The following is a 27,778-nucleotide window of genomic DNA, read 5'->3' as shown; positions in this document are numbered from 1 at the left end:
TTTAAAAATAGGAACCCCCATTTTTATTACATATTCGTGTAGTACGTAAAGAAATATGAATGTTTTAGTTGGACAACTTTTTCCGCTTTGTGATAGATGGCGCTGTAGTAGTCACAAACGTATAAGTAGGTGGTATCACGTAAAATTCGGCCAGTGCGGACGGTATTTGCTTCGTGATACATTACCTTTGTTAAAATGGACCGTTTACCAACTGTACGCAAAAGGTCGATATGGTGTTGATGTATGGCTATTATGATCAAAATGCCCAACGGGCGTGTGCTAAGTATGCTGCTCGATATCTTGGACGACATCACACACGTGTCCGGACCGTTCGCCGGATAGTAACGTTATTTAAGGAAACAGGAAGTGTTCAGCCACATGTGAAACGTCAACCACGACCTACAACAAAATATGATGCCCAAGTAGGTGTTTTAGCTGCTGCCGCGGCTTATCCGCACATCAGTAGCAGACAAATTGCGCGAGAATCGGGGATCTCAAAAACGTCGGTGTTGAGAATGCTACATCAACATCGATTGCACCCGTACCGTATTTATTTGCACCAGGAATTGCATGGCGACGACTTTGAACGTCGTGTACAGTTCTGCCACTGGGCCCAAGAAAAATTACGGGACGATGACAGATTTTTTGCACGCGTTCTATTTAGCGACGAAGCGTCATTCACCGACAGCGGTAACGTAAACCGGCATGATATGCACTATTGGGCAACGAAAAATGCACGATGGATGCGACAAGTGGAACATCAGTGACCTTGGCGAGTTAATGTATGGTGCGGCATTATGGGAGGAAGGATAATTGGCCCCCATTTTATCAATGGTAACCTAAATGGTGCGATGTATGCTGATTTCCATCATAATGTTCTACCGATGTTAGTACAAGATGTTTCACTGCATGACAGAATGGCGATGTACTTCCAACATGATGGATGTCCGGCACAAAGCTCCCGTGCGGTTGAAGCGGTATTGAATAGCATATTTCATGACAGGTGGATTGGTCGTCGAAGCACCATACCATGGCCCGCACGTTCACCGGATCTGACGTCCCCGGATTTCTTTCTGTGGGGAAAGTTGAAGGATATTAGCTATAGTGATCCACCCACAACGCCTGGCAGCATGCGGCAGCGCATTGTCAATGCATGTGCGAACATTACAGAAGGCAAACTACTCGCTGTTGAGAGGAATGTCGTTACACGTGTTGCCAAATGCATTGAGGTTGACGGACATCATTTTGAGCATTTATTGCATTAATGTGGTATTTACAGGTAATCACGCTGTAACAGCATGCGTTCTCAGCAATGATAAGTTCACAAAGGTACATGTATCACACTGGAACAACTGAAATAAAATGTTCAAACGTACCTACGTTTTGTATTTTAATTTAAAAAAAACCTGCCTGTTAACAATTGTTCGTCTAAAATTGTGAGCCATTTGTTTGTCACTATTACAGTGCCATCTATCACAAAGCGAAAAAAGTGTTCCAACTAAAACATTCATATTTCTTTACGTACTACACGTATATGTAATAAAAAATGGGGGTTCCTGTTTAAAAAAACGCAGTTGATGTCCCTTTGACCTATGGCAGCGCCATCTAGTGGGGCAACCATAGTGCCATCTGGTTTCCCCCTTCAAGCTAGACAAGTTTTGTTCTTTGCAGTTTTTTCGTTTGACGCTTATTTCGTGAGATATTTGGGCCAGTCACGATCAATGGAGCACCATATACCATTTTCAACACGTTCGCTATTGCAGCTGTACGGTTCAGCGCAAATCACACCACAGTCCCTATAACAAGGCATTAGAACAATGTATGAATAAATGGTCTCTAGCGTGGGAACGATGCATTTCCAGACCACGCGAAAGTTCACTAGACTGTATTGTCTCGTCGATCAGGCCCTAGAGTTTGTACACGGTAGGAAAAAATTACGATATAAAATATGATTGAGATGCGTCCGGACGTTAACGGCGAAGCACCATCGTGTAGCAGCCAAATAATCCCTCGAATCATCAATGTGACTTCCTCCAGCTGGGGAGACAAAGTCACCCGCAAGAAACGCCGATAGTTTCCGGCTTGTTAAGGGACGTCGAAGGAATACGGGTCTCAGAATACGGTCGCCAATTATTCCGGCCCCCACATTCCAACTGCACTGATGCTGGTGATTCGCTATCACCATAACATAGGGACTCTGCATATTATCGCACAGATGACTGTTACGAAAGTTGAGGGTACCACTCCTCGTACACGTGTTCTAATCTGTCAATCGAAAGCATGACACACATCCAGAATCGTTGTTGCCTGGTGAAGAAGCTATAGACTAAACATCTCTCGATGTGGAAAGTCTGTCGCTAGTAAGCCCTGCACACACTGTAAGTGATAAGAGTAGTATCTACTGTCATGGAGAATGTTAAACAAGGTGGTGTGGCTTACCCTGTACTGTCAGGCCAACTGCCTGGTAATGGCACGACGGTCGCCTTCCACAGTGTTAATCATACACTCCTGGAAATGGAAAAAAGAACACATTGACACCGGTGTGTCAGACCCACCATACTTGCTCCGGACACTGCGAGAGGGCTGTACAAGCAATGATCACACGCACGGCACAGCGGACACACCAGGAACCGCGGTGTTGGCCGTCGAATGGCGCTAGCTGCGCAGCATTTGTGCACCGCCGCCGTCAGTGTCAGCCAGTTTGCAGTGGCATACGGAGCTCCATCGCAGTCTTTAACACTGGTAGCATGCCGCGACAGCGTGGACGTGAACCGTATGTGCAGTTGACGGACTTTGAGCGAGGGCGTATAGTGGGCATGCGGGAGGCCGGGTGGACGTACCGCCGAATTGCTCAACACGTGGGGCGTGAGGTCTCCACAGTACATCGATGTTGTCGCCAGTGGTCGGCGGAAGGTGCACGTGCCCGTCGACCTGGCATCGGACCGCAGCGACGCACGGATGCACGCCAAGACCGTAGGAGCCTACGCAGTGCCGTAGGGGACCGCACCGCCACTTCCCAGCAAATTAGGGACACTGTTGCTCCTGGGGTATCGGCGAGGACCATTCGCAACCGTCTCCATGAAGCTGGGCTACGGTCCCGCACACCGTTAGGCCGTCTTCCGCTCACGCCCCAACATCGTGCAGCCCGCCTCCAGTGGTGTCGCGACAGGCGTGAATGGAGGGACGAATGGAGACGTGTCGTCTTCAGCGATGAGAGTCGCTTCTGCCTTGGTGCCAATGATGGTCGTATGCGTGTTTGGCGCCGTGCAGGTGAGCGCCACAATCAGGACTGCATACGACCGAGGCACACAGGGTCAACACCCGGCATCATGGTGTGGGGAGCGATCTCCTACACTGGCCGTACACCACTGGTGATCGTCGAGGGGACACTGAATAGTGCACGGTACATCCAAACCGTCATCGAACCCATCGTTCTACCATTCCTAGACCGGCAAGGGAACTTGCTGTTCCAACAGGACAATGCACGTCCGCATGTATCCCGTGCCACCCAACGTGCTCTAGAAGGTGTAAGTCAACTACCCTGGCCAGCAAGATCTCCGGATCTGTCCCCCATTGAGCATGTTTGGGACTGGATGAAGCGTCGTCTCACGCGGTCTGCACGTCCAGCACGAACGCTGGTCCAACTGAGGCGCCAGGTGGAAATGGCATGGCAAGCCGTTCCACAGGACTACATCCAGCATCTCTACGATCGTCTCCATGGGAGAATAGCAGCCTGCATTGCTGCGAAAGGTGGATATACACTGTACTAGTGCCGACACTGTGCATGCTCTGTTGCCTGTGTCTATGTGCCTGTGGTTCTGTCAGTGTGATCATGTGATGTATCTGACCCCAGAAATGTCTCAATAAAGTTTCCCCTTCCTGGGACAATGAATTCACGGTGTTCTTATTTCAATTTCCAGGAGTGTATTTTCCTCCAAGTCTGGTGTCCGAACATTTAAGATACGACCTTCATGCATTCCTGCTTCCTGAAATGACTCTGTCTCAGACAAACGGCGAAACACTGTTGCAAACATTGAATGCTGTGGTTGTTATCGGTAGGGATAGTTCTCGTGATACAACCTTGATGCCCACCTCCCATTGCCGTTTACCTTTCCGTAAATAAACACAATGTCGGTAAGCTCTTGATTCTAATTGAGAACCATTTTGTACAAAGCTGTATCACATCCACTACAAGATGAGTCGGCAAAATAAGTGAATCGGACACAACATTACCAACTACTGTGGCACTAGGGGTTGCTAGGCTATGGCGTATGAGGAAAAGTACCACCCTCTAGTAGGAAACAATGCATACTATGACTATGGCTGGATGGTACAGCGCGTATTAGACCGCAGTCTCTGTAACAAAGTGTGATTGAACAAATGGTCTCTAGCAGGGAAACCACGCATTTCCGGACGTAAGTTCACTAGTTCTTTTTTGTTCCGAATCCTCTCCGCGATCAATCTCTAGAGTTTGTACACAGTTGAAAAATCGCTGTCGACATGCACGTGTCCTATAGTTGCAATCGTATTTCCGCAGATGAGATATTTTATATAATATTTTACTCCACGTTCAGTTACCTCAATGTCTAGCAGCTCAGCGTTCATGCGAAAAATGATAGAAGTAAATCTATTATGATCTATTTTAGTGAAATAATTTCAGAAGACTTTTTCAGTAATCGGCCTTCTGTCTGTCACGATTCGTTTTGGAGCAAGTATAATTAATGAGCGCATGTATAATATTCCACCGGAGTTTCTAAAATAATTAGGGAATGTGGCAAGCAAATGAATATCATCCGGAAAACCCCGAAGATAACTTCAACAGATATGTTAGCGAACTATCACACTATCAACTTACGAGCTCATGTGTCTAACTTGGTGACATTACTAATGTTTTGACGTTTGTCAGGAAAATAAGTGTATGATATAGGGAAGGATGAGTAAAATACTGTTTCTCCAAGAACCAAGGGGGAAGAAAAAGACTGGAAGACCAACAACGAAGGATTTAGCTTAAGTATATAGTCTTTCGCTATAGTGTATCAATCTATATATCGATGAAGCAATGACGGTAATAAAACTGTCGTTCTGGAATGTGACTGAATATCAATGAAAGAACGCCAATGAAGTGATTCAACATTTTCTCCCAGCGTATCTGTTGACCGAATAATCCACGATTATACAGCCGGTTCATAGTGTCCAATGGTCCCGTTGGACAATATGAACAGGCAATACACCTGTGGAGTGTTCTATCGATATTAACGAAATTTCGTGATGAAGTGAAAGAAAGGAAGAAGTGTAACAAAATGAGCACACCTTATAAACTGCAAGTAAACTGAAGACAGACGAAAATAACTAGCAGTAGCCGGCCGGGGTGGCCGAGCGGTTCTAGGCGCGTCAGTCTGGAACCGCGCGACCGCTACGGTCGCAGGTTCGAATCCTGCCCCGGGCATGGATGTGTGTGATGTCCTTACGTTAGTTAGGTTTAAGTAGTTCTAAGTTCTAGGGGACTGATGACCTTAGAAGTTAAGTCCCATAGTGCTCCGAGCCATTTGAACCATTTTTGAACTAGCAGTAGCAGAAACAAATTTATTGATAAACTTAATATGAAAATTGGAGACAACCAAGTAGACGAAGTGAAGGCATTTTGCTAGCATGGAAGCACATCACATTTAACGCGCGAAGAAGGACACAAGCAGACTAGCACAGGCTAAGAGGGTATTCGTGATGAAAGAGGTCTAATAGTATCAAACATAGGTCGTGCTTTGAGGTAGATATTTCTGATAAGGTAAGGAGCACAGCATACTACACACATCAAAAAAAGTTTTGCATCACCTCGGTTCCGAGAGTTCCGGAACCTGTACAGAAAATTGGAATAGAGATCAACATAAACATTTTTTCCGTCATTTTCATTATTCATACAAGCCACACATTGCTTTTTTTTTGTACCACCATACAATGAAATCTTCAGATGTGGTGATCCAGACTGTTGTACACACCGTTACCTCTAATACCCAGAAGCACGTCCTCTTATTCGTCGTGGCATACTATTCACAAGTTCATCAAGGCACTGATGGTCGAGATTGTCGCACTCCTCAACGGCGACTCGGGGTAGAGCCCTCATAATGGATGGTGGGTCACATCGTCCATAAAAAGCCCTTTTCAATAATCCCAGGCATGTTCAATAGGGTCATGACTGGAGAACAAGCTGGCCACTCTAGTCAAGTGATGTCGTTATCCTGAAGGAAGTCATTCACAAGATGTGCACGTTGGGGGTGCGAATTGTCGTCCACGGAGACGAATTCCTCGCCAATATGCTGCCGATATGGTTGCACTATCGGTCGGAGGATGGCATTAACGTATCGTACAGCGGTTACGGCGCCTTCCATGACTACCAGCGGCGCACGTCGGCCCCACACAGTGCTACCCCAAAACACCAGGGAACCCCCACCTTGCTGCATTCGCTGGACAGTGTGTCTAAGGCGTTCAGCCGGACCCGGCTGCTTCCAAACACGTCTCCGACGTGGTTCCAAAGACGGACCCAGATATGAACGTCGGGAGTGAAATTACCCGTCATGCAACCTATTGCGCGGAGTTGAGTCACAACACGTCGTCCTGTGGCTGCACGAAAAGCATTATTCAACATGGTGGCGTTGCTGTCAGGGTTTCTCCGAGCCATAATCTACAGGTAGCGGTCATCCCTGCAGTAGTAGCCCTTGGGCGACCTGAGAGAGGCATTTCATCGACATTTCCTGTCTCTGTATATCACCTCCATGTTCGAACAACGTTGCTTTGTTTCACTCCGAGACGCCTGGACACTTCCCTTGTTGATAGTCCGTCCTGGCACAAAGTAACAATGCGGATGTGATCGAACAGCGGTATTGACCTTCTAGGCATGGTTGAACTACAGACAACACGAGCCGTGTGCCTCCTTCCTGGTGGAATGACTGGAACTGATCGGCTGTCGGACCTCCTCGGTCTAATAGGCGCTGTTCATGCATGGTTGCTTACATCTTTGGACGGGTTTAGTAATATCTCTGAACGGTCAAAGGGAATGTGTCTGTGATACAATATCCACAGTCAACGACTATCTTCAGGAGTTCTGGGAACCACGTAGATGCAATACTTTTTTTGATGTGTGTAAGATACTGAAACATGGACTGTGGGAAAGCCAACAGAAAAAAGAATCGAAGCACTGATATGTACTACTATAGAAGGACGTTAAAAATTAGGTGGACTGGTAAGGTAAGAAGTGATGAGATTCTCCGATTATCTCCAAGGAGAGAAACATGTGGGTATCATTATTAACAAGACGGGTCAGATTGGTTGATTTGGTTGATATTGGGGGAGGGGGTCATACAGCGATGCCATCGGTCCCATTGGATGAGGGAAGGATGTGGAAGGAAATAGGCCGTGCCCTTTCAAAGGGCCTGAAGCGATTTAGGGAAATCACGGAAAACCTAAATCAACATGGCCGGACGAGGGTTTGAACAGTCGTCCTCCCGAAGTCGAGTCCAGTGTGGCAACCACTACGCCACTTCGCTCGGTGGACAGGTCAGGATAATAGAACATGTGTCAAGACTTCTGCGGTACTAGATGAAGCCACAGAGGGTAAAAGCTATACAGATAAAGGCAGCGACGGTAATTTATCAATCAAATAATGGAGCACTTTTCGTGTGTTCTACTCTGAGATGAAGAGGTAGATACAGATAAGGAATTCTTGAGAGGCTGCGTCAGTGCAGTCGGGAGGCTACTAAAAAGAAAGAAAGAGTGAAGGGTTAGTGGCTACTTTATTCAGATCTTTACCAGACAACATATCTTACTCTGTGTAGTACATACAATTCATCCTCGCAGTTCCAGTGGCTTTGTAAGCGCCTCTCGCACTTTATTGGTGCAATATTACTGTTTTGATTATGATATTTGACCGTGTTTTTTGTACCTGTACATGACACATAAAACGTGTGTGGTGCCATTATATTTTCAGTAAAGCCTAATCAGAGCAAGTGCAGCTTTCGATGGCACGTAGGCTGCAACCGTTCACTGTCCATACTATAAAGGTCATTCCGGGAAGTGCGAACTACAAACGTAGTAAGGATGAGTTCGAATTAAGTACGAAAAACTCACTAATCATCTAGCATATATGCCGAAAATCCTTCAATAAAAATATCCAATTGGTCATTTAACAGGTGATTTTCGTATGCATATGACCAAAACTAATACATTTTTGTCTGAGTAAGCACAGAAAATTTTTAGCAACCTGCTACTGGAATAAATATTATGAGCACTACCGCCATTCTGTCGGTTAAACCCCTTCATACACAAAAAGCACAGTTATGGCTGGTAATGTTGCTGACGTTTCTGAGTGATAATTTCACTAATATCTTGATCACAATTGTTCTACGCGAATACGAGCAACATGGCTTTTCATTTCAATGAAACACTTTCTTCCAATTATTCGCATTATTCAAACAACATTGCAATAAAGAATTAGCAGAATCGTTCCGACTTCTGGCATAATGTGGTTTGCATTACTTCAGTAACACAAAAAATAATCCTACCACCAAGAAGTTGTGGGAAATAAACGGAATTTGGTAGGTATGTTTCTAGATCTGAAAGACGACATCTGTTTAGATTTCGCGCCAGTCGAACAAGAGGGGCGTTAGTATCCTTTCGTGATATTGTAGAAAGTCTTGGCAGGATGTAGTCACTGTTCATGACTGCTGCCAATTGTGCTGACGAGAATGTACGGTCGCAAGACGTCCTGGCTCTGGAAGTCCGCATCACACTACCGGGAAGCAAGACCGTGTTTGGCGTATGACTGTGATGAATCGTACTGCGACTGCAGCAGCAATTCGACTAGCACTTGACACCAGAGTGTAACAAATCGATTACACTACGGACAGCTCCGAGCCAGACACCCTGATGCGTGCATTGCACTCACCCCAAACCAACGTTATTTGCGACGTTAATGGTGTCAAGACCGGGCTCACTGGGGAGCAAGGTGGAGGTCTATTGTGTTTTAAGATGAAAGATGCTTCTGTCTCGGTGCCACTGAGGCCAAAATGGCCTGCAACCAACTTGTCTGTGTGCTAGACACACTGGACCTGTACCTGTATCTATGGTCCGGGGTGCGATCTCGTATGAATGCAGAAGCACTATCGTGGCTATCTCAAGCACCCTGACAGCAAATTTGTACGTCAATCTGGTAATTCGACCAGTTGTGCTCCCATTCATGAACTGCATTCCAAGGGATGTTATCCAACAGAATTCCGCTCGTCCACAAACCGCTATTGTACCAAAATATGCTCTACAGTGTGTATAAACATTGCCTGGGCCCGCTCGACCACCAGATCTGTCTCCAATCGAGCACAACCGGCACATCATCGGACGACATAACCTTTCCTGTATTGGCTGACCTAGTGCAACACGTTTAGAGCTCTATCCCGTAAACTGACATTCGGTACCTGTACGAAGCAATGCATACACATTTGCACGCTTGCATTCAACATTCTGAGGGCCACACCAGTTATTAATATAACAGCGTATTACATATGCCGAGGCTTTTCTCGCGCTTACATGAACCAGTGATCTTGCAACGTTAATCACTTAAATATGTTACCTAGACAGAAGTATTTCCGAAATTTCATTTCTCTATGTAGATTATTTCTTAATATTACAGTTTGTTTCCTTCAGAGTATACTGTGCTGTCTAGCTGCTAACGAGGTTCATGCCACACGCTGAATGTCTGCCTTGTTTCCATCATGGCGACAATGACCAGCTCCAGTGATCATGCCTCACCCCAAGTTACAAGTACCAGGGTTCTGCTTACATGTTCAAATGTAAAGCTAGGAAGACAGTACTATCACAACATCCCCACTGAATCAGTCTCCCACTTGTTGTCAACCATCATGACGAGTTGTCAAACAACAAGTAAATTTGCCTTTGTCTGATCACATGCATTCACATTCAAATAATTACTGGCAACTCTGTTAACATTTATGCCTGGTGTCAGGGTCTCATCCACTGCTGCCTCGATGGTGCCTACTACAGCAACATTTGCATCCACTACTAACGAAGAAAATTATGGGATCATTTGTCCATCTTTACGTGCTCATCATTAGAATTATCCACCACTAACCCATTCACCACCAGATGGCCCCACATCATTAAATTCAGATACCAGTATACCCTCCAAATTAATGTTAAATTTAGTGCCACCACCTCACTCCCATACATCACTACGTGGTACATATATTCAATCACAGCCCATAAACCACTGCTCTGCTGTGCCCATGGCCTGCTTTGGTGACTACAAAGGAGTCCTCGAATTCACTTGCTGCTCGGGGAAGGTTCTAAGGCTGCTCCTAATGCAATGGTCACCCCCAGCACCCAGAAATCTGTCTCTTTAGCTGAGTTTAATTCTACTACTGCTACTCAGGTCATGCAAGCACTGTGAGATCAATAGGTGGTTTACCCTTACCGTAATAGTCCATAAGATTAATATCGATCAGGGAGAATATAGATACACCTAGGGCGAATGAAGCTGTATGATAATCGCCGAAACAAAATGAAAGGGGAGGTGCCTGATGGGTATTACCACGACAGTGGCTTGCCCGGAAAGTGCCGCCGTCTTTCATTGCTCCACACTCAACAGTAGATCATTTTTCGCCGTTTGTGGCTCAGTTAAGGCAAGGTATAGTGTGACACAACATAAAGAAAATGTCTCAATTACAACAACATAATAGCCACTAATCGTGGTGAAGCAAGAAAGGCAGAAACCATAGAGACAAATATTGCCAACCTCACAGCCAATTCTACTCTTATACCTCACGTGATGTTCAGTCATTCACAGGTATACCCATGTGTACACACGTCCTCTCTTCCAGTTGCAAGAACGTTGAGCTCTACTGGGTTTTGCCCACTGTCAGTTCCATGGACCATATCGTCTGGCAAACATCCAGACTTAACTCGTTAACAATTCATAGTTTAATAGTGCCCAGCGCTAACACACACATTCGCTAGTAGAAGAAAAAGGGTAAATCCTTACAAAGGATATTCCTCCCTATGTGAAAAGTGACCACATACATTCAGTATTGTCCTTTCGATCTTTCATTCATGGAACATGACTATTCATCAACCTGCATTCACCTTTCATTAATACACTCCTGGAAATGGAAAAAAGAACACATTGACACCGCTGTGTCAGACCCACCATACTTGCTCCGGACACTGCGAGAGGGCTGTACAAGCAATGATCACACGCACGGCACAGCGGACACACCAGGAACCGCGGTGTTGGCCGTCGAATGGCGCTAGCTGCGCAGCATTTGTGCACCGCCGCCGTTAGTGTCAGCCAGTTTGCCGTGGCATACGGAGCTCCATCGCAGTCTTTAACACTGGTAGCATGCCGCGACAGCGTGGACGTGAACCGTATGTGCAGTTGACGGACTTTGAGCGAGGGCGTATAGTGGGCATGCGGGAGGCCGGGTGGACGTAACGCCGAATTGCTCAACACGTGGGGCGTGACGTCTCCACAGTACATCGATGTTGTCGCCAGTGGTCGGCGGAAGGTGCACGTGCCCGTCGACCTGGGACCGGACCGCAGCGACGCACGGATGCACGCCAAGACCGTAGGATCCTACGCAGTGCCGTAGGGGACCGCACCGCCACTTCCCAGCAAATTAGGGACACTGTTGCTCCTGGGGTATCGGCGAGGACCATTCGCAACCGTCTCCATGAAGCTGGGCTACGGTCCCGCACACCGTTAGGCCGTCTTCCGCTCACGCCCCAACATCGTGCAGCCCGCCTCCAGTGGTGTCGCGACAGGCGTGAATGGAGGGACGAATGGAGACGTGTCGTCTTCAGCGATGAGAGTCGCTTCTGCCTTGGTGCCAATGATGGTCGTATGCGTGTTTGGTGCCGTGCAGGTGAGCGCCACAATCAGGACTGCATACGACCGAGGCACACAGGGCCAACACCCGGCATCATGGTGTGGGGAGCGATCTCCTACACTGGCCGTACACCACTGGTGATCGTCGAGGGGACACTGAATAGTGCACGGTACATCCAAACCGTCATCGAACCCATCGTTCTACCATTCCTAGACCGGCAGGGGAACTTGCTGTTCCAACAGGACAATGCACGTCCGCATGTATCCCGTGCCACCCAACGTGCTCTAGAAGGTGTAAGTCAACTACCCTGGCCAGCAAGATCTCCGGATCTGTCCCCCATTGAGCATGTTTGGGACTGGATGATGCGTCGTCTGACGCGGTCTGCACGTCCAGCACGAACGCTGGTCCAACTGAGGCGCCAGGTGGAAATGGCATGGCAAGCCGTTCCACAGGACTACATCCAGCATCTCTACGATCGTCTCCATGGGAGAATAGCAGCCTGCATTGCTGCGAAAGGTGGATATACACTGTACTAGTGCCGACATTGTGCATGCTCTGTTGCCTGTGTCTATGTGCCTGTGGTTCTGTCAGTGTGATCATGTGATGTATCTGACCCCAGGAATGTGTCAATAAAGTTTCCCCTTCCTGGGACAATGAATTCACGGTGTTCTTATTTCAATTTCCAGGAGTGTACATGGAGGACACAACGTGTAGCTAGATTTACAAAACGTGTGTCACAATTTATACACGAAAAATATGTGGTCTTACAACACTAACAGTGAGTGAGAAACTAGTGAGGAAACTTACGAAAATAAATTATCCAGGGCACACAAAAGAAACAAAACAAATGAAATCTGATAGTAACGTTAGATGAAAACACAAAATCAGGACCGGCCGCTTTGGCCGAGCGGTTCTAGGCGCTCCAATCTGGAACGCGCGACCGCTACGGTCGCGGGTTCGAATTCTGCCTCGGGCATGGATGTGTGTGATGTCCTTAGGCTAGTGAGGTTTAAGTAGTTCTAAGTTCTAGGGGACTGACGACCTCAGATGATAAGTCCCGTAGTGCTCAGAGCCATTTGAACCATTTTGAACAAAACTAGAGCTGTTTATAGCAGGGACTGACCGACAGTGACCAGTTGTGGCTCAGTGGTTACCAAAACAAAAATGAGACCTACTTAAATGTATGACAAGGAGGCAAACAGACAATTACAGTGTGCAATGTTCATCAGCGAGGCAGATGATGACAAGAAACAAAGTGTCACAGAACATTTGTGCATACAACAATGAAATCCATTTTTTGTCTTTGGTTTATGAAATCAGTTGTGGATGGTAGTGTTCTTGGGCTCAACCTACCTCGTGTAGCTGTCAACAGAATTGTTTTACACAAGAAACTACATAACACAGGCTGACGCCACAGTAGTCTTGGTGAGAGTTGCAGGTAGTCTTACAGACCAGGCCCACGTGTGGGCTGGTGAGGGTGGACTTCGGTGGCAGTGATGTAAGGCGCTAGACACACGTGACGCCTCAGCGATACCCCTGGCTGCTGCGGGGTGCAGGCGGTCATACAGACCACTCCCACATGAGGACCAACTGCACACATGACAGCCACCGATTGTCACACTGTGTTACCTGACGTTTGCACCCAGCTAGCGCGCCGACGGTAGGATCAGGTACTACCTATCGTGGAGCTGCGAGGTGCAGTGACCTGAACAGACAGCAGGCGGTCACGTGGAGCACGCCCACTTGTCGACCAACTGTCCGGCAGCATTCAGGAGGCTCTCCAGAACGTCCTGCAGCCGATGAAGACGCCTCTCCGTGGGCGTTGTTCACTGGTAGTCGTGTAGACAGCCGTGTGCCCTGGGCTCCCCTCTTTCCAGCTCACGCAGCTCGTCAGGCCAGACCACCGGCTGGCGTCATCTCGTTTCACAGAGAGTGAAAGTTCATGGCAGCCGACAGCGGTTCGAGCTCGGGGAACCCCCAGCGTCACTTCTCTTGTGTCACCTGTCGCCAGTGGCGAGCGTAGCACTTGGCGGCCATTGTTCCCTTCTCCCGGTAGGGTTGGCCCTGGTTGTCTGCCTGTCGCAGCATTGTCTACCGTGCTGGCTGCCTGGCGGGTTACACCACCTGCTTCTCTTGCATGGCCTTAGCCTCATCCCGAGGTAGCCAGTTTCTCGTCTGACCTTCTGGTATCTCCTCGTACCTCCTTGAACAGCGCCTGTACAGTCATCACTGAAACCTAATTGGTACACTGACCGCACCTTTTACAAAACCTTGTACATGGTTGCAATAGCGTGTAACTAAAATATTTCCAATCTAGATAATACTAAAAACACTAAAAAGATGAAAATATTTGTTCACGGATTACTACCGTGTATACAGATAAAACATAATACAAAAATGTGTCACTTAGCAATAGATATAAAAAGTTACAAAACTTACTGTAATATCTAATAGTAGACAGGTGTACCCCTTACTAATAACGCCTTACTAATTACCTTATATGTAAACTAGCATGCCTTAGACTTTAATTGTACTTAAAAACTATCCTCCAACACCTTTTATACCCTAAACATTCAGGTATTCACAGTGGTAAATACAAACGAAGACCAAATCTAACATTCAAAACTAAATGATTAAGCCCAACATGCAACAGTAAGTCTAAAAACGCAGTCTTCCTACTTGGTGGCGGCTTCTGGGAGATCTGTAACCATTTTAACGACAAACACAGGGGTCCACAATAACGAAACAAAGGGGAAACACAAAAAGACAGTGAATACAGGCAGTACAACCTGCGTGAAGGGAAATAAAATTTCGATACTTATATGTCCATCTGGCCCGACCTGCGACAGCTGTGTTACGAAATGCTGTCTCTCCCGTCCCGCCGAGATATTGATGTTACGACGGCAGTTCTACTCTGATTCTCCAGGTTTCTATGATTGTTATTAGGTATCCCTGTAACCTTGAGGGCGAAATGCGCAGCGGACTCAGAAACCCCTCAAGGAAAGCGGGAAAAACGTCCAGACATGTTCCATGATACCAAGAGCCACGAAACAAAAGCAATAAAACGGACTATTGCTACAAAAAGACGTAACTGATATGAATGAGAAATACGCAGTCCGGTCCCGTGTTGTTGTTGAGATGCGACTCACTATTCCCCACTATTTTTTCTCCACGATGAAGTTGCACCCACACACGTATTTAAACGTGGAGGTGACACAAACCTTTCACAACACGGAAGTATGACCCCAACGCACAGCGGCGAGGGCGGGCTCAGCGGCGTCCTTTGCATTTCAGGAGTCCGAATTCAGCACGTGCAACTGAGGCGTGGCTAAGCACACTCGAAAAAACACCACTAAAACTGTCGCAACGCTCAAGGGCCCATACTCACTCGAAACCGATCAGGAGATAGGTGCAACGCAACGAGTGCATGTCCCATTTACTGTCATTACGTGGCATTCGTAAGAGTGGTAAGCACCCTACAACTTTACCAGAGACACAAGACCGACCCAGGTTTCACACACGCTGACGATACCCCCATCAAGGACGCAACGGGCGAAATCACCCATGTATCAGTTATGACCCCAAAAAGAGAATGCATTCGCCCAAACATCTGTAAGTACCACTTATAATAATGGCATTCACATTCCAGCTCAGTGCTCCATGAGAAAAGCAGTAACGGAAAAAACGCAAACAAAAAGAACACAATTTGAAGATGAATGTGATGCTGCAAAATGACATAGATGAAAATACAGTAGTCAGACACAAATGTCCATTACAACCCTGTTTTCACTCAACCCTTCTAACAAAACAGAAAACCTATATAACAGCTAATGTTTACACAATTACATTAACAAAACATGAAAACCACAATAACTAAAACTAAACAGATGTGTGCTGCATTACGAAAACCCTATCCTACTGTCGCAGAAAAGGTGAGTGTGTGTGTAGTGTTTATGATACTAGACTGTTGCAGTATCCACAAATATCAAGAATCATTGTACTGGAATGTTCTGTAACTGTATATGTACCATATGTGTTCTGGCCAGAGGCAGTTCGCTCCACCCTCTTGTATGTGCAAGTGGTGAATAAGTGAAGTTAGTTCAAAAATGGCTCTGAGCACTATGGGACTTAACATCTATGGTCATCAGTCCCCTAGAACTTAGAACTACTTAAACCTAACTAACCTAAGGACAGCACACAACACCCAGCCATCACGAGGCAGAGAAAATCCCTGACCCCGCCGGGAATCGAACCCGGGAACCCGGGCGTGGGAAGCGAGAACGCTACCACACGACCACGAGATGCGGGCAGTGAAGTTAGTGCTCGTCATTCATCTAATTACACCATCTTCTACGTAACATTATTCTGGTGGAGATACTGGGTACTGGAACTTGTGATAGCGCTCATTATCGACGACACAGTGGCTCCCATCAGGCGACGACAGAGCCGCCGTTTACGTGACGAGAAACCCGAGTTCGAGCCATATTCAACAGATCGCAATGTATCGGAGACAGAAGAAGAAGAGAACGTTACGATCACAGCAACTGTGTGCCACCTCATGAGACTTCCTTAAGGGTTCTCTGGTGACGATGGCCAAGATCCAAACAAGTGGCTGAAGCTATATGAGCGTATAGCCAAATTTAACAAATGGGATGACACAGTGTGTTTGTGTAACGTATTTGTCTACTTGGCGGGCACTACCAAGCAATGTATGAGAACAGCAAGGAGAAGTTCACAAGCTGGGAAGTATTCCAGGCGGAACTGCGCAAGTATTTCGGCGTCAAACAACGACAGAAGTGAAAGGCTGAGGATAAATTAAAATGCAGGGAACAGCGTCAATGAGAAACTACAGCGTGCTACATTCAAGACGTCTTGAAGCTGTGTAAAATAGGGGATCCTTGAACAAAGGAGGAAGATATGGTTGCACATCTCATGAAGGGTGTTGGTGAGGTCATGTATCAAGCCCTACTCCTGAAGGAGGTTTCGACAGCAGACGACTTCATGAAATGGTGGCAGTATATCGAGAAAATGCATCAAAAAAGAATTACATGCAAGACGTTCGAACGTCTTGTCTGTGATGGAGGAAGAAAGTGATTTCACAAGTGTTCTTCGTCAGATAGTGAGGAATTTCAAAAGGTACTTGGATTTCACGGCGACTAAGAAACCGAGACGCTTCAAGAGTTCGTAAGGGATGAAGTGGAACAGACATTGAACTCAATCTCCCGCCCTTCATTTCCCTTTGAAACGGTGAAAAAGTCGAACCCAAGCGGAGTTACGTTCCTATAATGCCGCATGAGGAACTTGTCTGGGCACCAAGGAAGACTGACGTCTGGAGGACCCAGGATAACCAACCAGGATGTTTCCACTGCGGACGACCGGGAGATGTGGTGGCTGTTGTCGAGAAAGGCGGCGGATATTTGATGACGCCTGCGCCAGAAGGCAGCAGACCGATCTTAGTCGACACCAACACCGGGACGTAGGTCACCATCGTCACAAGCTAGCCACTGGAGAGGACGCTCCCCAACACGCCGATCAAGGTCTCCATTGCCGCTTAGAAGCTCCAGCCGATCACCTAGCTGCCGAAACCTGGAAAACTAAAGGGTGCGACCTTCCTTGGAGGTGAGGCCGCCGAAGAGAAACCTCCTCAGCCGTCGATCACTACGAAAATGATAGGAAACTACGTCGATATCCTCCTGGATAGCCGACCAGCCGAAGCTCTTTGGAGAATCATATTCTGTCATTTCGGAGAAGAACCGTCGCCGGTTGCAGAAAACCGTATTCGCCGACAGCAAAACATCTCTGCTGAAGGTGGCTTATGGGAAATATGTAAAACCTACAGTAAGATGTACCATTCGTGTGGGTATAAGTGGCCATAAGCAGCCCTTAGAATTCTTCGTCTTACAAGAGTATAGTCTTTATGCCATTCTCGGATGGAACTTCTTGAAAACTTCTCAGGCAATTATAGATTGTGGTCGCTCGAAGATTATGCTAGACGAGATGAGATACTGTGGGCAGGAACATGCGCATCCGAGTGTGTGGAGGCTATGTGTGCTAGATGAAGCGATCATTCCAGAAGTCAGCACTAGAAAGGTAGCTGTCACGTGTCATGCCATGCGTCAACCCATCGATCTTTTAGTGTAATGTGAGAGAAGCATACCACTGAAGAATAACTTGGTCATCCCAGACTCTGTCGTCTCGTTTAAGAACGGATTGGGTGAATTGTGGATAGTTAACTGTCGTCGAGAACCGCACGTCCTTGCAAGACACATATACGTAGCAAACGCTGAGCCGTTAACTGAAGAACAGGTGAGCGTCATAGAAACCTCCCATGCCGAATCTGTGAACGAAATTAGCGCTACCACTATGAGTCAAGATCTTCTAGCTCGATTATCACCAGATCTCACTAAGGAACAACAGAAGAAGCTACTTTCAATTCTTCAGGAGTTCTCTGAATGCTTCAATCCACAGGTGAAGAGCAAATTAGACAAATCGATGGTGAAGCACCGTATTAGCACTGGAGACCACCAAGTGAAGTTTTCGGATACCGAAGTTTTATCTACAATGTTAAATTACTATCCACGGCTATATAGAGAAGCTATCGAAATTTATAAACATCACGATAATTTTAATAGGAAAGAGGAGGCTATGAAACTTAGCGATATATGGACAGTGGCTCTACAAAATTGCTAACAATTTTTATCTTGGACAAGGTGGTAATCGATAGTCAACCTTATCTTTGCTATGGATTATCAGTGGCTCTACAAAATTGCTAACAATTTTTATCTTTGACAAGGTGGTAATCGATAGACAACCTTATCTTTGCTATGGATTATCACTGCTCATCACGTGTCACCTGAACCACGCCCCCCTTTCCCACAGTAGGTATAAGTCGCTCTCAGACACCCGACCAGTCAGTCGGCAAGACTCAGCGGAGCAGCGCCTCTGAGGAAGTGCAGCGCAGTTCTGGACGAAACGTAAGGAGCAGAAAAGTTCTTGGACCACGACCTCACATCCCGGAAAGTATATCAACAGCCATGTCACCCGGTCGTGAAAGCCTTCATTCTACCATCAACCTATAAGCCACAGAGCATACAGTGTGTCAGCAACGATACGACGAATAATTCGCGACGAGGTAGAGAAAATCATGAAGAATAACATCATACTGCCTTCGCAGAGCCCATGATCGTTACCAGTGGTCCTCGGCAAGAAGAAGGATGGCAGCTGGCGTTTTTGTGTTGATGATACACTAGATTGCCTGAACGGGGCTAAGTTATTTTCAACTATGAACATGTACTCGGTATGCTGCAAATCGAAGTTGATGAGGCTGATCGTGAGAAAACTGCATTCATCACCACCGAGGGCCTGTATGAGTTTAAGGTAATGCCGTTTGGTTTGTGCAATGCACCAGCAACTTTTGAAAGGATTATGGATAATATTCTAAGGCACCTGAAGTAGACGATGTGTCTTTGTTATTTAGATGACATTATTGTGTTATCATGGATATTTTACGAACATATAAAAAGACTGAGAGGCGCTCGTAAGTGTCTCCAACAAGGCAGCATGAAACTTAATCCAATAAAGTGTCTCTTTGGAGCAAAAGAGATCAAAATACTTGGATACCTTGTGTCTAACGAAGGTGTGCGGCCAGACCCAGAAATGGTGAGATCTATTACGGAATTTCCTATTCCTAAAAGTATTATAGATGTGAGAAGCTTCCTCGGATTATGTTCTTATTACCGTCGTTTTATCAAAGACTCTTGTATCCAAGCCAGGCCACTACATGAGTTGTTAAAAGCTGATGCTAAATTTATCTGGGATGGTGCTCAACTGGATTCTTTCGATGTATTGCGAAAAGCTCTGAAGACTGACCCTATACCTGGTCTGTATAATGAGAGAGCACCTACAGAACTACACACAGATGCCAGTGGGTATGGGATCGGTGCTGTTCTGGTGCAAATTTCGGATGGAAACGAGAAGGTTATAGCCTATGCTTCTAGAACACTTACAAAAGCCGAGAGAAACTACTCAACCACAGGAAGAGCATGTCTTGCTGTGATCTGGGTCATGTGCAGATTTCGACAGTATCTCTATGGAAGGCCATTCACAGTTGTTACAGACCATCATTCACTTCCTTCGTTGACAGGTCTTAAGGATCCAACAGGACGACTCCCCAGGTGAGCACTACGCCTTCAAGAGCATGACATTACCATAGTGTACAAAAGTGGAAGAAAACACCAAGATGCCGACTGTCTCTCAAGAAACCCTGTGCAAGACTATCAAGACTTTGATGAAGATAGTTACTCTCTCGCTGCACTCCATGATCTCTCTGCTGAGCAGAAGAAGGACGTCAACATATCTCAGATTATGCTTGCCTTAAATCGGTCAGAGGATGTGAAAGGACAAATTAAGATAGTTAATGGATTACTTTGCAAGAAAAACATTGATCCGTTTGGAAAGAGCTGGCTACCAGTGATTCCTAAACACATGCGCTTAGATGTTCTACAGAAATTCCATGACACACCTGAGGCCGGACATTTAGGATTTACTAGGACATCCGGTAAAATACGCAAGAGATTTTTGTGGCCAGGTTTATTTAGGAGAGTCCGTTACTATGTGTCGCACTGTCGAGAGTGCCAGAGGAGAAAGGCAGTTCCTCAGAAACCACCTGGCAGACTCATACCTATTCCACCAACCGAAACGCCTTTCCAGCGTGTTGGGATTGACCTCGTCGGACGATTTCCAACGTCTGCTAGTGGCTATAGATGGATTATTGTTTGCACTAATTATCTGACACGCTATGTCATTACAAAAGCCGTGAAAACTGCCGAAGCGTCCGAGGTAGCCAAATTCATAGTGGAAGACATTGTATTAAAACACGATGCCCCAAGGTCGTTAATTGAGGATCGAGGGAAAGTTTTCCAATCGAATCTTGTGACAGAGATAAACCATCGGTGCAACATTACTCATCACATGACGACTTCCTACCATCCGCAAACCAACGGGCTTATTGAACGCCCTGTTGTCTACCAGCCTGGTGACCTCGTCTGTATCTTCACTCCTGTTCGGAAGGTTGGTCTCTCTGAGAAGCTCTTCAGGCGCTACTTTGGACTTTATAAGGTTCTAAGACAGTTGTCTGATTTTACTGATGAAGTTGAAGACTTCGACCCCGACACAAGTCCACGTCCCTCGAATGAAGCGCTGTGAGGATCCTGTAACCAGGGTAAATTCGAAGCTCCATGGACAGGCAACAAGCGGAAAGGCGACGAAGAGCGTAGCGGCAAAAGAAGTTCTAAGAAGATCACCGCCAGGGCGAGAATCAGTCATCGGGAGTCGGAGTACGCAGGACCGATGACTCTTTCCCGGACTATGAGGACGTAACACCGAGACGCTGTTCTCTTAAGGAAGGAGCAATGTCGCAGAAAAAGCTGAATAGCACCGTCACTGTGCTATAGTGGTCATGATACTAAACTGTTGCATGGAGGGTCGTGAGTTTAAAAGTTCACCTGAGCTGTAAAATTTTAATTTTTATATTCGGTTCGAGGACATTCTAGAAGTATCCACAAATATCAAGAATCATTGTACTGGAATGTTCTGTAGCTGTATATATAGTGTATGTGCTCTGGCCTGAGGGAGTTCGCTCCGCCCTCTTGTATGTGCAAGTGCTGAATAAGTGAAGTTAGTGCTCGTCATTCATCTAATTACACCTTCTGCTACGTGACACTATGAAGTGATTAACGTAACAAACGTGGTGATGGCGGATCCACCTTTTCCTCTTCAGTGATTCCAATTCCAGTAACCAGCCTCATCTTTACATAAATTCCAGTTATGTTCCCCTTGTCTGTTGCCAACCAACCTGAGCTCATGTTAATGAAATGATACACAGTTGAAGATTCTGTTTATGTGTTTGTTATCTCTTGCCCTTGATATTAGTTAGTAAATCTCTTTGTGATACCACAGGTTCATGTTATTAATTTTTCAACGACACCCATTCTCTTTTTTTTTTTTGGTCATCAATTTACTGACTGGTTTGATGCGGCCCGCCACGAATTCCCTTCCTGTGCTAACCTCTTCATCTCAGAGTAGCACTTGCAACCTACGTCCTCAATTATTTGCTTGACGTATTCCACTCTCTGTCTTCCTCTACAGTTTTTGCCCTCTACAGCTCCCTCTACTACCATGGAAGTCATTCCCTCATGTCTTAGCAGATGTCCTATCATCCTGTCCCTTCTCCTTACCAGTGTTTTCCACATATTCCTTTCCTCTCCGATTCTGCGTAGAACCTCCTCATTCCTTACCTTATCAGTCCACCTAATTTTCAACATTCGTCTATAGCACCACATCTCAAATGCTTCGATTCTCTTCTGTTCCGGTTTTCCCACAGTCCATGTTTCACTACCATTCAATGCTGTACTCCCGACGTACATCCTCAGAAATTTCTTCCTCAAATTATGGCCGGTATTTGATATTAGTAGACTTCTCTTGGCCATAAATGCCTTTTTTGCCATAGCGAGTCTGCTTTTGATGTCCTCCTTGCTCCGTCCGTCATTGGTTATTTTACTGCCTAGGTAGCAGAATTCCTTAACCTCATTGACTTCGTGACCATCAATCCTGATTTTAAGTTTCCCGCTGTTCTCATTTCTACTACTTCTCATTACCTTCGTCTTTCTTCGATTTACTCTCAAACCATACTGTGTACTCATTAGACTGTTCATTCCATTCAGCAGATCATTTAATTCTTCTTCTCTTTCACTCAGGATAGCAATGTCATCAGCGAATCATATCATTGATATCCTTTCACCTTGAATTTTAATTCCACTCCTGAACTTTTCTTTTATTTCCATCATTGCTTCCTCGATGTACAGATTGAAGAGTAGGGGCGAAAGGCTACAGCCTTGTCTTACACCCTTCTTAATACGAGCACTTCGTTCTTGATCGTCTACTCTTATTATTCCCTCTTGGTTGTTGTACATATTGTATATGACCCGTATCTCCCTATAGCTTACACCAACTTTTTTCAGAATCTAGAACAGCTTGAACCATTTTATATCGTCGAACGCTTTTTCCAGGTCGACAAATCCTATGAAAGTGTCTTGATTTTTCTTTAGCCTTGCTTCCATTATTAGCCGTAACGTCAGAATTGCCTCTCGTCCCTTTACTTTACCTAAAGCCAGACTGATCGTCAGCTAGCTCATTCTCAATTTTCTTTTCCATTCTTCTGTATATTATTCTTCTAAGCAGCTTCGACGCATGAGCTGTTAAGCTGATTGTGCGATAATTCTCGCACTTGCCAGCTCTTGCCGTCTTCGGAATTGTGTGGATGATGCTTTTCCGAAAGTCAGATGGCATATCGCCAGACTCATATACTCTACACACCAACGTGAATAGTCGTTTTGTTGCCACTTACCCCAATGATTTTAGAAATTCTTATGGAATGTTATCTATCCCTTCTGCCTTATTTGACCGTAAGTCCTCCAAAGCTCTTTTAAATTCCGATTCTAATACTGGATCCCCTATCTCTTCTATCACATCAGACAAATCTCCACCCTCATAGAGGCTTTCAATGTATTCTTTCCACCTATCTGCTCTCTCCTCTGCATTTAACAGTGGAATTCCCGTTGCACTCTTAATGTTACTACCGTTGCTTTTAATGTCACCAAAGGTTGTTTTGACTTTCCTGTATGCTGAGTCTGTCCTTCCGACAATCATATCTTTTTCGATGTCTTCACATTTTTCCTGCAGGCATTTCGTCTTAGCTTCCCTGCACTTCCTATTTATTTCATTCCTCAGCGACTTGTATTTCTGTATTCCTGATTCTCCCGGAACATGTTTGTACTTCCTCCTTTCATCAATCAACTGAAGTATTTCTTCTGTTACCCATGGTTTCCTCGCAGCTACCTTCTTCTTACCTATGTTTTCCTTCCCAACTTCTGTGATGGCCCTTTTTAGATATGTCCATTCCTCTTCAACTGTACTGCCTACTGCGCTATTCCTTATTGCTGTATCTATAGCGTTAGAGAACTTCAAACGTATCTCGTCATTCCTTAGTACTTCCGTATCCCACTTCTTTGCGTATTGATTCTTCCTGACTAATGTCTTGAACTTCAGCCTACTCTTCATCACTACTATATTGTGATCTGAGTCTATATCTGCTCCTGGGTACGCCTTACAATCCAGTATCTGATTTCGGAATCTCTGTCTGACCATGATGTAATCTAATTGAAATCTTCCCGTATCTCCCGGCCTTTTCCAAGTATACCTCCACCCCTTGTGATTCTTGAACAGGGTATTCGCTATTACTAGCTGAAACTTGTTACAGAACTCAATTAGTCTTTCTCCTCTTTCACTACTTGTCCCAAGCCCATATTCTCCTGTAACCTTTTCTTCTACTCCTTCCTCTACAACTGCATTCCAGTCGCCCATGACTATTAGATTTTCGTCCCTCTTTACATACTAAATTACCCTTTCAATATCCTCATACACTTTCTCTATCTGTTCATCTTCAGCTTGCGACGTCGGCATGTCTACCTGAACTATCGTTGTCGGTGTTGGTCTGGTGTCGATTCTGATTAGAACAACCCGGTCACTGAACTGTTCACAGTAACACACCCTCTGCCCTACCTTCCTATTCATAACGAATCCTACACCTGTTATACCATTTTCTGCTGCTGTTGATATTACCCGATACTCATCTGACCAGAAATCCTTGTCTTCCTTCTACTTCACTGACCCCTACTATATCTAGATTGAGCCTTTGCATTTCCCTTTTCAGATTTTCTAGTTTCCCTACCACGTTCAAGCTTCTGACATTCCACGCCCCGACTCGTAGAACGTTATCCTTTAGTTGATTATTCAACCTTTGTCTCATGGTAACCTCCCCCTTGGCAGTCCCCTCCCAGAGATCCGAATGGGGGACTATTCCGGAATCTTTTGCCAATGGAGAGATCATCATGACACTTCTTCAAATACAGGCCACATGTACTGTGGATACACGTTACGTGTCTTTAATGCAGTGGTTTCCATTGCCTTCTGCATTCTCATGTCGTTGATCATTGCTGATTCTTCCGCCTTTAGGGGCAATTTGCCACCCCTAGGATAAGAGAGTACCCTGAACCTCTATCCGCTCCTCCGCCCTCTTTGAGAAGGCCGTTGGCAGAATGAGGCTGACTTCTTATGCCGGAAGTCTTCGGCCGCCAATGCTGATTATTTATCAAAATTTAGGCAGTGGCGGGGATCGAACCCGGGACCGAAGACGTTTTTGATTATGAATCAAAGACGCTACCCGTAGACCACGTGTACATACCCATTCTCTTTAACTACTATATCATTTATTTTGCTGTGGATTTGAAGTAATGAAACTCAGGGGTAATCCACACAGGGGTCACTGCTTAATGTCAGATTTTCTTGCGTTGTCGATAAATGAGGTACCTCTCGGGTATGGTGGGTATGACATTTCAGCCATTTGGCAGACGGAGAACTGCCGTCAACCTTAGGCTCGCTTGTATATTGGCGACCCTCCAGTGAACGAATTTCCCCCTCGGTTTCCTCTGACAACAGTAATCAGCCCATAATTACATTCATGTTTTTATTTTAGTGTTTCAATTCTTTTTTTAGTTCCGCGGTAGCACTTAAGGCTGTCGCGAATGTGAAAGGATAAAATTGCTGTATAACATATTTATAAGTGTTTGTTTTTGGTTTTGTTGTTTCTGTACCAAATCCACGAATTTAGCAGTTCAGCGTTGTTACCTGCGTTGAAACAACTCTTTTTTGGTAAGGTAAAGGTGTGTTTTGTTTAGTATATTTGGGAGTCAGATATTATTAGGTGTTCTTACATATGCATACTTTTCGATTTGTGTTGCGTTTTTTTCTTGTTCTCTTTTCGGGTCAAGCAAAACCATTTTCTTTTTTTTATCCAGCGTTGTCGTGAACGTCGACGAGGAGAAAAGCGAAGTTACTTCGTGACCAAAATCTAGTAGGCACGGGAAATCCGTTGGAACACGCTAATAACGGCGACATCATCTCTTCTGGTGACGTGTTGGACAGGTTTCGCATGGAGCAGTCAAGCCCAAACACATATGATAGCCGCTCGGTGCCGATTGATGATGCGGGATCGGAACAGTGAATTAACAGTGGTTACGAGTCTGATGACGGAGACGACTGTGGCCATTTAGACTCATTAGCCACGAGTAGAAATTCGGAAGGGGAAACAGAAGGCAGACACACAGTGTGACGCCAACGGAGCAGCACTCGGGAATCACGGGTTGCTTTGCCAATGGCAGGCACGCATTATGAACCGGAACCTGACCCGGTCATCGTTCTCCTAGTTCAGCTTAAGAAGCGGATAAAGACTCAGAAAGAAGACGAAGGGAGGATGCAATTGCATTAAAAGAGCAGATAAGCGAACGCATGGACGAGTTTGGTGCAAAATTTCCTGATGTACGAAAACTCGGGACGGAGGTGAAGAAAGACGTTCGCCTTGCCTGATTAAAGGCAGCAGGTGCGAAGAAGATTGCTCTTCCTGCTGACATCCGTGCAAACCGAGCGAAATCCGTGGCAAAAAAAGTTCGAAAGCCTTGGCGCAGGGAAATAAGGCAGTGATCGCCAACATGGAGAATATTGCCAAAGTAAACGATCGACTAGCTCAATAAGAGGAAAAGTTCCAGATAAAGACTTGGAGACCTCAAGCGGTAAACAGTTACGCGGCTGTGAGACTTCAACGCCATGAGTGATACCATCTTACGGTTCACAGAGCAGTGCGACGCAAGCCACGTCTTCTGCCGAGTGTTTTGCGCACTCACGCGATACTTCTCAGCCGATTGGTAGGAAAACGCCGGACACGTTCCCGCAGAATTTTGGTAGATGTGAAGGCCACAGAGGAGTCGCATCATCTGGACCAAATCACTGTGACGGAATCTGACAGATTTTCAAGTGCGAGAGTCGAACCTACGTTCGACCAGAAGCATGTTCTGTTCGTCCTAAAATTTCAAAATTTTAGCAAAAATGGCTGCGGTTTACATCCTAAAATTTGGATTGGACAATTCGCTCGGTCGTTACCATGTTCATGGCCCCTCAGTGCGAAGGTGGAACTTATTTGCGTGCATATTAAGGGAACGGCCACCGAAAAAATGCGAGATGTCGCGGTAAAGTGCAGCACATTCGAAGAGTTCAAATACGCTACCTATTGGCCACGAGAAATCCAGGATAAAGCAAAACAGGAGATTATGATTTGGCTTGAACTCGAATCTTTGGGATACAAAGGGCAGGTAAAACTGTTTTAGTCGTTATTAAAGAAGAACCAATTCTTGGATGCACCCTGCTGCCCGTCGGAAATTATTCTTATCTGTTTCTCGATGCTCCCCATGCAGTATCAACAGGCATTCGTCGGTAGGTGCGGAGAAAACACTGAAACTTTCAGATGTCTACTCAGCGAACTGGGATTGATATATAAGAGCCAGAATGTAAGGGATAAACTCAGAAGCAGTGACAGCAACAACCAGCAACTGCGTAAGAGAAAGGATTGGCGCACAGAGCGCCAAGGTCCACAGGGAGGGACAGATGAAAGAGCACCTCAACCCGACAGCAGAAATTACGGGTACCAGAGCCGAGCAGGGGGTAATGTACGGCATTACGATCATAACTGGCGGAAGCGGCCACAGGACCAACAAGCTTCTGGATGTTGGCGCGGTCCACACAGGAATCAGCGGGTAGGAGAGGCGGTTGAGATTCGTCCCCCCAATCCCTCTCACAATTCCAGGGGGACGCAAAAGAGATTATTTTAAGCAACAAACTGGTTTGTTTGCGAAAACATGTGTTATACATAGGGGACGTCTACTACATGAAGCGGGAAGACGAACTAAGGTACAGAAGGAACATAGGCTCCAGACAGTTCTTCCATC

Source organism: Schistocerca serialis, chromosome 2, assembly GCF_023864345.2.
Source record: "Schistocerca serialis cubense isolate TAMUIC-IGC-003099 chromosome 2, iqSchSeri2.2, whole genome shotgun sequence".
NCBI classification, from domain to species: domain Eukaryota; kingdom Metazoa; phylum Arthropoda; class Insecta; order Orthoptera; family Acrididae; genus Schistocerca; species Schistocerca serialis.
The sequence above is the reverse complement of the archived record's forward strand: the minus strand, read 5'-3'. Positions refer to the sequence as shown.